The sequence below is a fragment of the Aristolochia californica genome, unplaced genomic scaffold (assembly GCF_029961685.1).
Source record: "Aristolochia californica isolate CCGP_79_NKW_82.1479 unplaced genomic scaffold, dmAriCali1.0.hap1 SCAF_1, whole genome shotgun sequence".
Lineage (NCBI taxonomy): Eukaryota > Viridiplantae > Streptophyta > Magnoliopsida > Piperales > Aristolochiaceae > Aristolochia > Aristolochia californica.
This window is the reverse complement of record NW_027181770.1, coordinates 8,539,998-8,554,303: the sequence shown is the minus strand read 5'-3', so window position 1 is coordinate 8,554,303 and position 14,306 is coordinate 8,539,998. Positions and strand designations below refer to the sequence as shown.

The 14,306-nt window shown below is 34.6% G+C and overlaps 1 pseudogene; it reads left to right on the top strand.

Moving 5' to 3' along the window:
• The first annotated feature begins 1,832 nt into the window (after positions 1-1,832).
• Positions 1,833-2,852, top strand: LOC137958512 (endochitinase EP3-like; annotated as a pseudogene).
• Positions 2,853-14,306: the final 11,454 nt, after the last annotated feature.

Below are 14,306 nucleotides of genomic sequence, written 5' to 3'. Positions count from 1 at the left end.
TTGCAAATCCTATTCTCAGCCTTTTTTTCCTTTGGACGATGCAATAATACGTAAAAATATAGTGTGTTAAAGTTAGCATTTGATCAAATTTTCCTGTTTATTTTTTTATTTTTTATAATTAATCATGTACACAGTTAATTGGCTCACATAATTATTGTATTAATGTATAATAAACTGTAATCATTAAATAATATAATATATAATTTAATTAATTAATATATTAATTTATTTTAATTATACATTAAATTAATTATTTGTGTTGTAATCATGTTTGTTTTACCTAATTTGGGGTTTAAATATTGTGTTATAATTAAGTATACTATTATAAGTTACTCATTTTCTTGTGTTTTATATTTTTCTATTTTTGGGGCACTTACACTTGAAACTGTTTTCCAATGTATATGAACTCGTCCACACCAACACCAAGTTTGAAATTGAATTTCATGTAGAGGAATTAAATGAATTTGAAGTAGGAGATGAAGATGAATTTCAAATTTTAAGTTTGTTGACTAACCCCCCTTAATTATAATTCTCATATCCACAGTAGCTTTGGAGTCATTATTTAGTGCTGGTGGTAGAGTAATAGACTCGTATCGTTCTTCCTTGGTACCAATTACATTTCAAACTTTGATTTGTGGTAGTGATTGGGTTCGGACTCTTCACGGTTTAAAGAAAAATCAAAAGGTGAATTTATTTGATTAATTATTTATTACGATATTTTTTAGTTTTATTTATTAAAATTTTGTTTTATGATTATAGGCTGAGAAGAAGAGTGCAGAAATAATGTTACCAGCTACATGATTTTTCATGTTTTTCTCATCATGGTAATTTTAATATTTTTAACAACATTAAGTAACTAGTAGTGGAAGAGTATTTTTTTATCTGACAATAACTAATTTTATTTTTTTTGTTTTTGTCATAGGTGGAGATTTTGCTCAAGCAAGGACATATATTATTTTCTAGCATGAAGAGAAATAACTATAGTTTGTAAATTTATAATGGATTTATAGTTTTTATTTGGGTGATTGTAAATTGATAGTGATATTTTATTTAATTTTGTTTGTGTTTGATTATTGTATGGAATTTATTTATAATATTATGCAGTGTATGGAATGTTTAGACTATTTTATGGAGTGTATAAACAATTTCTTGGAGTGTTTATGGAATGTATAAACAATTTTATGGAGTATTTATGTAGGTATTATGTATGTTGATTATGCCCAATTTTAAATAGAGGTCATGTCGAATTTTATACAGGTATTATATATATAGATTATGCTTAATTTTAAGTAGAGGTTATGCCCAATCTTATACACGTATTATATATATAGGTTATGCCCAATTTTATGTAGAGGTCATGTCCAATTTTATGTAAAATGTATGCATAATTTTATATATATTTTATTTGATATATATTTTTTGAAAAGTTTTAAATATATGTTGAGGCTCGAGTTCGGCTCGAAGCTCGGCTCGAACTCGGTGGGCTCGAGCTTGATAACAATTTTAGGCTCGAGATGAGGCTCGGTTCGAAGCTCGGCTCGAACATAGACGGGTTTGGGCTCGGCTCGGCTCGGCTCGATGCCACCCCTACCTGCTTCCATGGCCCCCGAGTCTAGACCGATCGGACTACGAGGGCTCCACAATGTGCCCGTATCTTCTCCATTTCGCTTCGTACCTGAACTTGCCTTCTGCGAGTCAAGATTCAAGCCTGTGAACCGTTTCTCTCACCGCAATCTCGTTCTGTCTATAAATACCTCAACGCAACGGAATCTCAAATGACAGGAAACTTCAAACTTGGCTTAGTTTCATTTTGCTATTCCCTTGCTCTAACCATGGCCTCCGTGAAGCTCAGTGGCACCTTTTTGGTTATAGTTCTCACCGGAATTCTAATAGGATTCCTGTCGGAGTCCATGTAGGGACAGAATTGCGGGTGTGCGCCGGATTTATGCTGCAGCGAGCACGGGTATTGTGGGAAGGGCACGGCGTACTACGGGCAAGGATGTAGAGAAGACCCATGCGATGCGCCATCCGGTGGCAATGGGGTGTCAGTCCCTGACCTTGTTACTCAGGCGTTCTTCGACGGAATTAAAAACGAAGCCACCGGTGACTGTCCTGCTTGAGGCTTCTACACCCGGGCCGCGTTTCTAGAGGCCCTCAAGTCTTACACCGGCTTCAGAACTGCGGGGTCGGCCGACGACTCCAAGCGCGAGATTGCGGCTTTCTTCGCTCACGTCTCACACGAGAGTGGACGTGGTTTCTTCTCTGCCATACATTTCTTTCCGTTATGTCGTCTGTCCTTGAAAAGAGGACAACTTTACATTTAATTTGTTCTCGTCTTGTTGCGCAGGATTGTGCGTCGTTGAAGAGAATCTTGATCCAAACAACCCTTACTGCGACCGGGAAAGAGCAGCTGAGTACCCGTGTAACCCCAACAAGAGATACTACGGACGTGGGCCTCTGCAACTGACATGGAACTATAACTACGGGGCTGCCGGAAGGAGCATTGGATTCGACGGCCTAGGAAATCCGGAGATTGTGGCATCTGATCCCGTCGTGTCATTCCAATTGGCCCTCTGGTTCTGGATGAATAATGTCCACGCCGCCATAACGTCCGGCCGAGGATTCGGAGCAACGATCAGAGCCATCAACAGTATCGAATGCCGCGGCTCCTCCGGTCAAGCTGCTAGCCGCATTCAGTTGTTCCAGAAGTACTGTTGCCAACTGGGAGTCAGTCCAGGTGGTAACCTCAACTGTTAGAGCTAGAGCAATTACTTGTATAATAACATTCCAGGGGATTCCACCGTATATGGTACCTCTTTCTTCTTTCTGCTACTATATGAGATTATAGTGAATAAAAGAGAAGAAATAACGGGAAGTAGTTTCCCTGTGGATTAAATTTTGTGTTCACCGTACACTCCAGTGGCTTTTGTAGTTGCCTTCTGATTTTGCTAAACTACCCTCATAGAGCTCGCTAGTTTTTGCAAGTGAGTTTTTCTTTGGATTTCCATCCATATAAGAGTTTCATATGTTTGCCACTATCAAATTTGAGTAAAAACATAGAACCGATTGGGGCCTATCTTTAGAGCATGTGCTCCTAGTAGGGGGATGATGGGGTAAGAGTATGTAGAACAATTTCAATATGACCAGTGACATTAAGAAAGGGAAGAGGTGATGGTAGGGCTGGGAATGTCCTAGAATGGAGGGTTGTGGAGTAGGGTTAGTAAGTTCAATAAGTGATGGCGGGAAGATGATGGAGTGATAGGGAAATAATGATTTTTTTAGGGATAGTAACAATGATAATCTTTGTAGATATCACTGTAGCCTCAAAAAATCCTATGAAGGGGCTAGATTCGAGTATATTTGTACTAAGGTAGGAGTAAGAGAGACAACCACAAATACGAAGCTCGGTAGTTTACTCAAATGTTATGAAAAAGTTTAGTAAATTGGGTAGATGGAAGTTTGTGCATGATATGAATGCTCTTAGGAAATGCTTTTAATCGACAAGATTAAAAAAAGAGGATTTTTCTATGAAACAAAAGGTCCAACTCAGTAACGTGACTACGGTCCTATTAGTGCATGATGATGGAAAGTGAAAGTGAAACTCGAGGGTTCACCCTTTCAATTCACTTTCACTCGCTCTCTAGTAGCTCTATGTTTCCCTCTCTCTTGACTCTCTCTCTGCATCCCTCTCTCTCAACGCTCTCTACATCCCTCTCCCTCGATGCTCTCTACATCCTTTCTCTTGATGCTCTTTGCCTCTCTCGACAGTCTCTACGCTCTCTGCATCCATCTCTCTCGACTCTCTGTTATCTTTGTTAGGAATTAAATACCCTAATTCAAAACTAACGAGAGAAATAATAATAATCACAAAGAACACATGATTTATACATGTTCACCTCGAGGTGAGACTACGTCCTGTCTTCCGCCGTTGTTGTAGTTTACCAAGAAGATGAAATAGTTTACAAGAAAAATCGCCCACACTTAAAGAGTTTTTCCCTAACCTCTCTCAGCCACAACTGATGATCCTCCTCCCGGTGATAACGCTAACAACGATGCCCCAAAATTTAAAGAGAAAACTACGGCAAACATAATACAACTGTGAAATCTCCAAACTACCCTTAATAAAATAGTAGTCAATATATCGTGTACCAACTCAGTGTAAGGCATTAATTAAACTCCACAACTTAACAATCTCCCACTAGGAGACTAATCCATCATCAATGTCTCCTTTGCTGCGGAAACAACTTCTCAACCTTCAGATAGAAGTCCAACTGAAGTTGCACAAAACTTCAGTTTCTCAATCATAAGAGCCTTTGTCAACATATCAGTCGGATTCTGACTCTCTTGAATCTTCTCAAGTGCTAATACTCCATCTTCAATGGCCAATCTAATGAAATGATAATGCACCTGTATGTGCTTTGTTTTGGAATGATAAACAAAGTTCTTTGCTAAATGAATAGAACTTTGACTGTCACAATACAACACATTCTTTGCATGCTTGAGACCTAATTCTTCCAAGAAATACTGAAACCATACCATCTCTTTGCTAGCTTTGGTCATGGTGACATATTCTGCTCAATAGCTGAAAAACCAACTATCTTATGCAACATAAAGATCCAACTAACTTCTTTACCTTCCAATGTGTATACATATCCAGTGGTACTCTTCCTGCCATCAATGTTTCCAACCATGTCAACATCTACATAACCCTGTAATCCCAAGTTTGACTTTCTCAAACGTAAGGCCGAGTCCAGAGTGCATCTCAAATACCTGAGAATCCACTTCACTGCTTCCAAATATTGTTTACCTGGATTACTCAATTATCTACTCATAACTCCCACTGCAAGAACTATGTCTGGTCTAGTGTACACCATGACATACATGAGACTGCCAATAGCAGAAATATAATGCACATTGACCATGTAGGCTCTCTCCTGCTCTGTAGAAGGTGATTGCTCCTTATATAGCATAAAGTGACTAGTCAAAGGAGTACTCATTGGTTTTGCATCATTCATGTTGAATCTGCTCGGCACCTTCTTCACATATTCTTTTTGTGACAGTTTCAAGACATCAGTATCCCTAGTAATCCCCATCCTAAGGAATTATTTTGCAGCACCCAAATTCTTCATAGCAAACTTCTTGGACAACTCCCTTTTTAACTTATCTATTTCTTGTTTGCAAGCACCTGCTACCAACATGTCATCAACATATAGCAGTAGAATAATGTAGGAGTCATCAAGTTTCTTCACATAACATCAATGATCTGCCTGGCACCTCAAGAAACCAATACTACTCATGAAGATGTCAAACTTCTTATACCACTGTCTTGGAACCTGTTTAAGACCATAAAAGTTCTTGGAACCTGTTTACACACCATTTTCTCCTTTCCTTGTGTTTTGAAGCCATGTGGCGACCTCATGTAAATTTTTTCCTCCAAATCACCATGAATAAAAGTTGTCTTTACATCCAACTGCTCTAAGTTCAAGTCTTCATATGCCACTAGTCCAAACACTATTTTAATAGTAGTCAATTTCACTACTGGAGAGAAAATCTCAGTGTAGTCAATGCCTTCTTTTTATTCACAGCCCTTTATAACCAGTCTTGCCTTATACTGCTTGCTGTCATCATGTTTATCTTTTATTCGATAAACCCATTTATTCTGGAAAGCCTTCTTCCCTTTTGGTAACTTAGACAACTGCCATGTCTGATTAGATAATAGTGAATCCAAATCATCCTTCGTGGCCAACTCCAACTTAGTTGATTCATGAACTTGCATGACTTCCTCATGTCTCACTGGTTCACCTTTATCTATCAACAAAATATAATTCAATGCGGGGGGGTATCTTTATGGTGGTCTGCTAATTCTGGCAGATCTCTTGAGTTCACTCACAGGAATATTCTGATTTACTTATGGGGGTATGTTTTCCTTATCAATATTCTGATTTACTTTTGGGGGTATGTTTTCCTTATCAATATTCTGATTTACTTTTGGGGGTATGTTTTCCTTGTCTTCTTGAGAAATATTCTTCATCTCAATACCTAGAAGATCTCTCAACTGAATCGCTTCAGACTTCTTAGCTTCATTACTTGTGCTCTCAGAATCTGTTCCCAACCTATCTTTATAAAGGGCACCTTCATTGAAGATCGCATCTTGTCTCCTGATAACCTTACGACTTTGGTCATCCCGTAAGTGATGGCCAAACTTGGTACCACCATAGCCAACAAATAAACATATCTTGGATTTAGCATAAAGTTTACTTCTAAATAGCATAATCAATGTGAATATAAGAAACACAACCAAACACTTTCAAGAAAGAAAGGTTTACCTCTTTTTCACTCCAAACATCTTTTGGTATTTTGCAATCCAATGGTATTGAAAGACCTCTTTTGATCAAATAGGCAGTGGTGATAATAGCCTCAGACCAGAACATCTTTGGAAATCCCGCATGTAATCTTATGCTCCTAGCACTCTTATTAAAAGTCTTGTTCAACCTCTCAGCCATACCATTTTGTTAAGGTTTCCCAGGAATGGTCTTCTTCATCTTGATTCCATTATTAGCACAATACCGTTTGAAATCATCATCTATGTATTTTATTATCTGATTGCAGGCACTTCACCTTCAAATATATCTCTTTCTCAACCATTGTTCTCCATCTCTTGAATGTATCAAAAACATCATATTTCTTTTTTAAAAAATAAACCAATACATTTCTGCTTGCAACATCAATAACATCAATAAATATCACATAGTAATTAGAACCACCAAAGGAGGTAATAGTTGAAGGTCCCCACACATCTATATGAACCAACTCCAATTTTGCTTTCTTTTACTCCTTTCTAGCCTTAGAAAAGCTAACCCTTTTCTGTATGCCACAAATATAGCCTTCACACAAACAGTTGTTTACAAATTTCAACCCTGGTAGCTTCCCTTTGGACTAAAGTACTTTCATTTCCTTCTCACTCATGTGACCGACCCTATAGTGCCACAAATTAGAATCAGTATCAACATCAGCAATTGCAACCGAGTCTCTGCAATTGGAAATGATGTAAAAAGTTCTAGTTTTAACTCCACGTGCAACAACCATGGCTCCCTTAGTGACTTTGCAGGCAACACTATTAAAAGTCACATTATGACCTTCATCATCAAGCTGCCCTACTGAGATCAGATTACGCATTAGTTTTGGCACATTTCTCACCATGTGAAGTTTCCACATTGACCCGTTTGACATCCTCAAACTGACATCACCTATACAAACAATATCCAAAGGTTCTCCATCAGCACGATACACCTTCCCATGATATCCAGCAACATAATTCTCCATGATCTTGTGGTGCGTAATAGTGTGAAAAGAAGCTCTTGAATCTAACATCCAAGAGTCAATAGGGCTATCAACCAACAAGAGTAAATCATCATGTACTTCTTCAATCACCGCATTTGTAGCATCACTTTTGTTTTCATCCTTCTTCGGTGCTCCACACTTCTTCTTTATATGACAAGACTTGCCACAATTCTAACATTCCACATTCCTTCCGAATTTGGTCTGCTCCTTCCGTTGCTTGACTTTCATCTATTGCTGCCCTTGGTGGAATTCCTCTCGAAATTCCTGCCCCTAGTATCAATATTTAGGGCAGAATTAGATGTCGACGATTCTCCTGAGTTTTTTCTAAAAACTTCCTCATGAAGAATAGTATCCCGAACATCATTAAAGATCAACTTCTCGTTGCCTATAGAATTGTTGATTGTATCCCTCATAGGCACCCAACAATTTTGCAGAAACGTCAAAAGAATTAAAGGACGAACCTCATTGTCAAATTTGATTTGAAAGGAGGTCAATTGATTGACAATCATGCTAAACTCATTCAAATGCATTGCCATTGATGTATTTTATGTCATCTTTAAATTAAATAGTTTTTTCATGAGATGTATCTTATTATTTGCGGAAGGCTGCTCATACATATTAAACATAATCTTCATCATTCTCGTTTTGGTTTTCTCCAATGCCACATTATGAGCGACGTTCTTCGATAGTGTCAACCGGACCACTCACAACACTTGTCTATCAAGGAGATTTCACTCATCATCTTTCATACATTCTGGTTTCATACCCAAAAGTAGTGAGTGCATCTTTTTATTATACAGATAATCTTCAATTTGCATCCTCTATAACGCAAAATCCATACCATCAAACTTGTTGATTCCAAGTGTAGATCCTTCTCCGCCAGCCATTGCTCTCAATCACAAACCAAGCTCTAATACCACTTGTTAGGAATTAGATGTCCTAATTCAAAACTAATAAGAGCAATAATAATAATCACAAAAAAAGAAGAAAAAACAAGCACAAAGAACACAAGATTTTTGCAGGTTCGCCTCAAAGTGAGACTACGTCTTGTCTTCCGCCACTGCAGTAATTAACTATGAAGATGAAATAGTTTACAAGAGAAATCATACACACTCAAACATTTGTTTGTAACCTCTCTTAGCCGCAACTGATGATCCTCCTCTGGGTGATAACCCTAACAATGATGCCCCCAAATATAAAGAGAAAAATAGGGCAACCGTAATACAAGTGTGAAATCCCCAAACTAACCTTAATGAAACAATAGTAAATATATCGTAGACCTGGCAGGGACTCCACCCCTGAACCCCTAGGGAGGGTGGCTCCCCACCCCCACGGCGCCCATACCTCGAAGTTTGATCCGCATACCGGCTCTGCTTGAGGAGTTAATTAGGCTCCATAACTTAATATTTTCCTTCCCAACCCTCATCTCGCTCAATGTTCCTCTCTCTGCTTCCCTCTCAACTCTCATCTCTCTCTACGCTCCTCTCGCCGCCGACTGGTTGCTTCCTCTCATCGTGTTGTCGTGTTGCTTCCCTCTTGGTCGGCCGCTACCCCCCTATCGCCTTTGCTTGGCCTTGCCCTAGCCCGTAATGCCTTCCTCTCAACCCTAAAAGCCTCATCCTTCTTATTCGTTCCCCTCTGTTCATCCTCTCGCCACCCACTCTCTCAAAATCGCACCCTTTCCTCTCGCAATCTTTCTATTCCCCAAACACCTTCTCTCAGCTCCTCTCTTTCTTTGATTTCCCTCTTTTTTCCTCGACTTCCCTGTCTCTCGCCACCCCCTCTCTCGGACCCTAAACCCAAAAATTTTTCTCATTCTCATCCTCTCGTCACCCCTCTCTCATAGCCCAAGCCCTAGAAAATTTCTCTCAACCACACTCAATCGAATTTTAATCTAACCCCCATTCTATAAATGTTCGATATTCTTTTTTTTTTATTTATGTGTGATTGAATGGTATTGAATGCTTGATTTTTGTGTTTAATTGAAATTAAAGTGATGATTAAATATCTATATTTATACAATTTAAGTGAAATTTAATTGATTATTAAAAATCTTTGATGATTTAATATAAATAAAAATTCAATTAATGATTTATTAAAATTATTTTTTGTGTTTAATTGAAATCTAATTGAATCTTAATGTCTGTGTTTAATTGAAATTGTAGTTTCTATGTGTTGGCTTTTCAATTGTTAGGGTTTAGGGTTAATAAAGTGACAATTTCAGTGTATTTAGGGTTTAGGTTTTTCAATTGTTAGGGTTTAGGGTTAATTGAATTTAAAATTCTTGTGTTTAATTTTAATTGGTTATGGTTTTAATTTCAGACCGTGTGAATAAGGTCTTGGTAGATAGTTAATTTTCATAAAAGTTATTTTATCTTTGAATCTTTCTCATCAAATCCTATCGGTATCTTCATTTGCTAACTTCTTGTTTAGGGTTTAGTTAGTTATTTTTTACATGTATCTCCATTGTTATTAAATGGTCCACTTAGCATACTGCTTTTTATGGAGAAAGTAATTTCTTTCTCCTTATTCGACGAGATAGACGAGTTTGATGCAATTAGGGAGATTCCTTCGCCATTCTCTAGTGGTAATGAATATGTACATGAGCAGCAACAAAGAGGCTAGCCATCATAACAATCCAAGTTTGCATCATCTTCTACTCGTTATAGGAAGAGGTACCAAATATCCCCTAATGACACTGGCAGATTCATTGATGCGATGACCAGTGTTGCAAAATCATGTATGGATGTCTTCCAAACTAAATATGACAATACAAGACTTCCATGGCACGAAACCCTTTTAGAAATCCCTGACCTATAGAGAGAAGTGAAATATTGAGTTCCTCAGTGGTTGGACACTGTAGATAAGAAGGACATGTTCATTAGGATGACAGTGGAGAACATCGTGATTGGCTTTATTTTTAACTACCGTGAATGGTAATCATCGATGTTGTACTGAGATTTTTATGGTTGTACTGACTTTGGGACGTCTGATATTCATTAATTTTTTTTTGATAGGTATGACATTGTAAGACTTGGATGAAATTGTTATCAATCTCATTATATTTTTGAATTATTATGTTTTTGTTAATTACTATGTTTGTGGATGAATATGTGTTGTGATTGTGGATGTGTATGAATACATATGGATGTGATTGTAGTTATGGATGTGGTTGTAGATATAGATAAGGTTGTGGTTAAGATAGATATGTGTTTGTAGTGAAGATAGGGATGTGTTTGTGTTTAGGTTTCTGCATTAATACAAGTTGTGTTTCAAATAACGATATGAATGTGTTGGTACATGGTTTGTTTTTTGTGTGTTTATAGGTTGTGTTTCAAATAACAATATGAGTGAGTTGGTACATAGTTTGTTTTTGTGTTGATACAAGGTTTTTTTTGCGTTGATACATGTTGTATTTCAATTAACGATATGAATGTTTTGGTATATGTTGTGCTTTTTCATTGATACAAATTCTGTGTTTTTGGTTCAAACATTAGTATGCGTCTTTCTTTCTATTAATAAATGTGTACCTTTGCAGGTATTCATGGATAATTTGTCAAACAAACAAAAGATTGGCATTATGTTTGTCTTCACCACAATTATGTTATCTATGGCAAGATATTATCTATTTCATTGTAATACACATGTACAACGTTCTTATGGGTTTGGGCTTCCATTGTATTTGAAAAAGGCATAAGAAAAATCACCTGTTAAATTTTAAAAAGTTTACAGGATGAATCAAAATGTGTTTCTCAAATTGGCTGAGATATTAAAGAGTGCAAAATTCTTATTAGATATAAAGACTATCTTAGTGGAAGAATAACTTGCATATTTTTTCCTCACTGTTGGTCAACAACAATCGTACAGTGTCACATCATAGATGTTTGATAGATAAATTGGACCATAAGCAAATATTTTAATAAGGTGTTGGATGCTATTGTCAAATTACACTCTTATTATATCAAATGGCCTTACTTTAAGGTAACAACAAAGCCATTTGATGAATAATTTTAGGTTAATATCAAATGTATGTTTGTATTAATTGAAATTATGTCATTAGGATTGTATTGGGTTATTGATGGAACTCATATCAAAGCTCACACCCCGTTTGATCAACAACCAAGATTATGGAACAGGAAGGGTTTTTCTCTCACAGAATGTAATGGCAACATTACATTTGACATACAATTCACTTACGTACTTGCTGGATAAGAGGGATTAGCAACTGATTTACGTTTGACGAGATGAAATAAACTCTGGCTACCTAAAGGTAAATAACATTTCTTTACATATTATTTTTTATCTATTATTATTTTCAATTAATTCATGTGGAATATATCTTTTATTGTAGATAAATATTATTTAGTGGATGATGGTTATGCAAATCTTCCATGATTTTTGGCTCCCTATTGAGGCACTCGTTATCATTTACAAAAATTTGGAGATAATCCTCCTAAAAATGAGAAAGAATTATTCAACCAAAGACACTCATCCTTGAGGACTACTATTAAGTGTACTTTATGGGCCTTAAAAGCTCGGTTTGTGAATACTGAAAGATGCTCCTCCATTGGTTTTGATATCCAGAAAAAAAATTGTAATTGCTTGTTGTGAATTACATAATTATATACATACAAACGATTACATAGATATTTTGAAAATGAAGAACATGATTTAAGTGATGAGTCTGGTGGAGAAGATGAAGAGGGCGATGGTGTAAATGATGATGAAAATAGCGATGATAGTAATGAATTTTTGGATGATGACAACCAACAAATAAATATTCGAAGTGACCATGATGTACCATCTGCAAGAGTATCATATTTCTTAGATGTGTTAGCTACTCATAAGTGACATAGTTATTGATTATTGTATTTAAATGAATATGAACATTTAGGTTATATTTCATAGGTACTAACTTGATGTTTTTTAATATTAAATATTTAAACGTGTTACTTGATCATGAATTGATTTTTTATATTAAATATTTAAACATGTTGTTATTTAAACGTTTACTTTTATACTAAAAATTGTGCACTTTTACAAATCTATCAATTCATGATTAAGTATTTTTACAAATAAATTATTTTATCATAGCATTAACATAAATTAACCTCTATCAAAGTTTTTATAATAAAGTATCCTCTTTATTTATTTATATAATGCATGAATTTTAATCATATATTTAATTATAATTTTAGAGTGATAATTTAGATATTGTAAAAGTAATTATTTGATCAAACATCAGAAAATTATAAAAGTAACCATTTTTTAAGGTTTTTTTGTTATAATTAATTAAATTAAAAAAATATTTTACTTTCTACGTAGTTTATTAATTTATACTACTCTAAAATCTATATTATTTTTTAATAAAATACAATATTTATTTATTTATTTATTTATTTATTCATGACTTTTAAAACTATATTAAATTACTAACTTAAGAGTGATAATTAGGATATTGTAAAAGTAAGATTTTGATCAAGTATCTAGACATTAATAAAAGCAAATATTTTTGTTAAAGTATTCTATATTTTAAAATTGATTAAATTAATAATTTTATTTTAACTTGTAATTATTTTATTAATTTTGACTAAACTAAAATCTATCTTAATTTATTAATAAAATACGCAATTTAAATATTTATTGTATTAATGAATTTTTATATTATGTTAAATTACTAATTTAAGAGTGATAAATAAGATATTTAAAAGTCAAAATTTGATTAAAATACCCTATTTGATTAATTATCAAAACATTATAAAAATAACTATGTTTATTTGTTATATTTAATTAAACAAATATTTATTTTTAATTGTGAAAATTTTTTAGCTTATTTTTAATTGCTACTGCACTTTCCATTGAGCACACTAACATAAAAAAATAATTCATTTTCACTTTCACCAATAAAAGCTCTCTTAGGCCCCTACTAAGATTCCAAAGCCAAAGGAAGTGTTATCAAATATCAATTTAAGAAAAAGAGTCGCAGGAAGGACATTCACCGAAAACATCAATGTTATAAGCTCTCCATCTGGTTTTAGTAATCAGGCAACTAAGAAGTGACATTAATTTGCATTGAAGGGAAAAGTTTAGGAATGATACATTAATATTTTTATTTTTTTCCTTTTTCCATATTTTTTTTCTGATTCTGTTAGCCTTTCTATTTAAATTTTAATTTTTTATTATTTATTTCCTCTATATTTGTCCTCAATTTTCACTTCCATATCTTCATAATATATATTTTTTTCTCTTTTTAACTACCAAGATTGAACAATATTAGCTACAAAAAAATTTGATTCTCCTAGATAACTTTTTTCCTATTAACAAAAGCGGGAAAACCCTCCGAGGGAAAAAAAACTATCTCTTTTAAAAAGAATAATAGTAAAAAATATAAATATCTAATAATTTTAAATATATACTAAAATTAAATTATGATTAAGCATTTCATAAGTCTACAAGCTCTTTTAAAAAGAATAATATTATAAAAAATATTTAATGTAACTAATAATTATTTAATAGAATAAATTATTTAATTAACCAATTCACATGTTGAAGTCTAATTAAATATTTAATTAAATAACACTTGAATTAATCAACCAATTAACCCATTTAATGTAATAAATAATTATTTAATTAATCATTGTAATCAATATAGAATACATAAAGGAAAATAACAATCAATTATTTACTAATTTTCAATATAACTATTTTAAACTTGTGTTTTAGAATGATGGAGGTAAAAGACTCCGTTTAGAATAACATGCGCTGAGTCAACTCCAATGGCTCAGTCGAGTCTCTTGACACCGGGTTAACACTGATTAAGTAACACGTTTTTCCCGTTGTTATATATCTATAAAGCTTCGCATATCCTAACGGAAATCTCATTTTCTTTCTTCACCGCCAAGTTTTGGCGCGAGAGGAGAGCAGAGCAGCGCGCCAGAGCAAGAAAAGCGAGCGAAAGAAAGGCA